Source organism: Mastomys coucha, unplaced genomic scaffold, assembly GCF_008632895.1.
Source record: "Mastomys coucha isolate ucsf_1 unplaced genomic scaffold, UCSF_Mcou_1 pScaffold22, whole genome shotgun sequence".
Lineage (NCBI taxonomy): Eukaryota > Metazoa > Chordata > Mammalia > Rodentia > Muridae > Mastomys > Mastomys coucha.
In genome coordinates this window covers 155988303-155991793 of record NW_022196905.1, presented here as the reverse complement: position 1 = coordinate 155991793, position 3491 = coordinate 155988303, and the positions used below count along the sequence as shown (strand labels likewise).

General features: G+C 44.2%; 1 protein-coding gene across 2 annotated transcripts in view; it reads left to right on the top strand.

Annotated features, from left to right (window-relative positions):
- Tubgcp3 (tubulin gamma complex associated protein 3) overlaps positions 1-3491 on the top strand; it is a 63963-nt gene that overhangs the window by 6340 nt on the left and 54132 nt on the right. The gene's annotated exons all lie outside the window — the stretch shown is intronic.

Sequence of the window (3491 nt, the reverse complement as noted above, 5' to 3'; positions counted from 1 at the left end):
GATTATTGCTTGCTGTGCCCTTGGTTGTTTCATTTTAGAATTTGAATGTTTATTCTATGCCGTTATATGATAGAAGTGTATACATTTTTGATTTTTATAGGAGTTCACAATTCAGTGTTTTGAACTTCTAAAATGTTGAAAAATTTCAAGACTTTGGAGACTTAAAATTGGAATGTATTTCACTTTTACAGTATGAGGGTGTCTTAGTGTCTATTGCTGTAGGTAAACACCATGACCATAGCATTTTTTATAAAGGAAAAATTTTAATTGGGGTTTGCTTACAGTTTCGGAGGTCTAAAAGCCCCAGGTACCATCATGTTGGGAAGCATAGTGGCGGGCAGGCATCCATGGTGCAGGGGAAGGATCTGCAGGCAGCAGGAAGAGCAGAGCCACTGGACCTGGCTTGGGCTTCTGAAACTTCAAAGCCCATCCCCAGTTGCATACTTCCTCCAACAAGGCCACACCTCCTAATCCGTCTGAAGCAGCACCATGGCCTAATTATCAAATATATGAGTTTATGGAGTGGGTATTGCTATTCAAGTCAGCACATTTTAATCCCTGGCCCCCATAAGCCTGTAGTCATATCAAAGTGCAAAAGGCATTCAGTTCAACTTCAAAAGTTCCCATAGTCTATAACAGGATGAACACCATTTAAAAGTTCAGAGTCTCTTCTGAGACTCATGCCAATCTCTTAACTGTCATCCCCTGTAAAATCAAAGTGAAAACACAGATCATATACTTCCAGCATACAATGGCACAGGATATACACTGTCATTCCAAAGGGAGGACTGACCAAAGCAAGACCAAGAACCAGCATGGCAAACTCCAAACTCTGCTTCTTCATGTCTGATGTCAACTGTTCTTCAGATCTCCAACTCCTTTCAGCTTTGTTGACTGCAGCACACTTTTCTCTCTTGGGCTGGTTCTGTTCCCTGTTAGCAGCTTTCTTTGGCAGGTACCCCATGGCTCTGGTATCTCCAACATCTTGGGGTCTCCAAGGCAATTCAGGCTTCATTTTCATAGCCTTGTACAATGGCCTCTCTGGGTCTCCATGCAGACACACCCTTGACACATGCCTGGCCTCAGTAGTTTTCCTTGGCTATGGAGGGAGATTCCATAACCCCTTTCTTCTGTCCTTGACTCTAAAGCCAGAACTGTTGCCTACGCAGTCGTCTCGCCAGCAAGAAGACACGCGGACACCAGGGTCCTTCTGCAGCAAACATTTATTGCCTCATCCAGAGGAAAAAAGGGCCGAGCCAATAATCGGCACTGCTTATATACACCACAGCGCAGCGTGTCCGCCCATGATTGGCTGTTTGCTCATCACCCCACGTGACGTCCAGGGATAGGCCGTGATTTGGCGTCTTTTCACTCTACGCACATGCGCAAACAGTTCTCTACGTACATGCGCAAACAGTTGTTTACCAGGCGTTGACAGCGGAAGTAGGCGCCATGTTGTCATGGCGAATGCCTCTCCAGCTCTACTGCTCTCCACACAGAACCACATAGCCAAAGCTTCCAGGGCTGGAACTAGGCCCCTTTGTTCAAATATATTTTCAGCAGCTTCCTGTTTTCTTTGTTTTTCTTCACTGCTTCAGCTTTTCTTTACTTCTTCTTCACAAGTTGGAAGCTTAACTGGGTCAGGTTTTGTCCTGAGGCCACCACCCCCTTCCTCCATGCAGCGTTGTGCTTTTCATCTCCTTGAGTGTGAGACTCTGCTCCATTACACGTTCTGCTGCTCCTTTTCTCCTCAAGCTATACAGTCTGTCCTTTTCCTTGCTCAGCATGCTCCTTTCATTATAGAGCTGCATAAGAGTGGCCACCAATAGCAGCAGTTAGTGCAAGACTGTCTTGAAGTCTCCTCTGCCAGGACTACCAGTCTGAAACTTTTAAATTTACCCCCAGGCAGATTTTTCTGGCAAGGGCAAAAAACTGCCATGTTTTTGTTTTTGTTTTTGTTTTTTGCTCAGAATGTCCTAAGGTGGTCTCTAGGCCACTTACTAATATTCTTCTCTGAAATCTCTTGAGCTGGACTGTCATAATCTCCATTACTCTCAGCACCACTATCTATCACATTTCTACTAGTATTGCCATTAAGCCTCATTTAAGGCATTCAACTGCTTTCTTGGCCCAAAGTCCCAAAGTTCACATTCTGCCAATAAATAGCATGGTCAGGCCTGTCACAGCAATACCCCACTTCTGGTACCTATTTCAGTCTTAGTTGGTATTCTATTGCTGTGGAATGAGACACCATGACTATGGTGACTTTTATAAAGGAAAGCATTTAATTGGGGCTTGCTTACAGTTTTAAAGGTTTAATTCATTATATCATGGTGGGAATTGTGGTGACAGGCAGGCAGACATGGTGTGGGAAAAGGGGCTGAGGGTTCTACATCTGGATCTGTAGGCATCAGGAAGAACAAACGCCACTTCCTGCTTGGGCTTCTGAAACCAACAAGGTCATACCTCCTGATCCCTCTCAGTTAGCCCTAACTCCCTAATAACCAAACATTCAAGTGTATAAGCCTGTGTGGGGCATTTCTATTCAGACTACCACAGGGATTAACATGAGACTTTGGGGAAAAAGAGAAGGGTATATAGGTTAAAGTGATATGTTTGTGTGGCAAGTTAGCAAGAGGTGAAATTGTGATGGTCAGTTTTATTTATCATCTTGACTCAATCTAGAATCATCTGAAAAGTCAGTCTCAACGAGGGATTGTCTAGGTTGGCCTGTTGGAATGTCTGTTGGGAATTATCTTGATTTGTGGGAAGTCCTGCCTACTGTGGGTATCACCATTCCCTGGACAGAGGTCATGGGTTTATTTAGAGTTGAGAAAGGGAGCTGGGCATACAGTTTTAAATTCACTGCTTTCTTGACTGGATGTAATGTGACCAGTTCAAGTCCCTGGCCCTTGACTTCCTTGCAGTGATGGACTGTAACATAGACTTGTGAGTCAAATAAACATATTTCCCCTTGACTTCCTTGCAGTGATGGACTATAACATAGACTTGTGAGTCAGATAAACATATTCCCCCTTGAGTTACTTTTGTTAGAGTACTTATCGAGGCAACCAAGAGGGAGGACAATCCCACTGCCCTCTCCATTCCTGACCGTGCAGATATTGGGTTTCTAGGTTGATAGTCTTTGAGTCAGTGCCACATGCCCATCTGTTCTCTAGCTTTTCTCTCTGACTTCACTTCCTTATTTAAACTGCTTTATTCTTAGTTTGTGTGTTCGTGCATGTGTGCATGCGTGCCTCCCTGCACGCGCGTGTATTCTTCGTCTGGCCTGTGACTTTAGTCACTCCTTTTAAAATGGCTGTGGTTCCAGTTTGGTTTTCCTCTAGATTTTTCTCATATCTCTGCTGTCTTTTAGAGATTTTATAGAACTCTTTTGCTCAAGTCATTGATTTCATATGGCCTTCTGCTCTCTTGACCCGTGTGCTCTGGTGATGAGAACTGTCCTATGGCCTCTGCTCTCTTGACCTGTG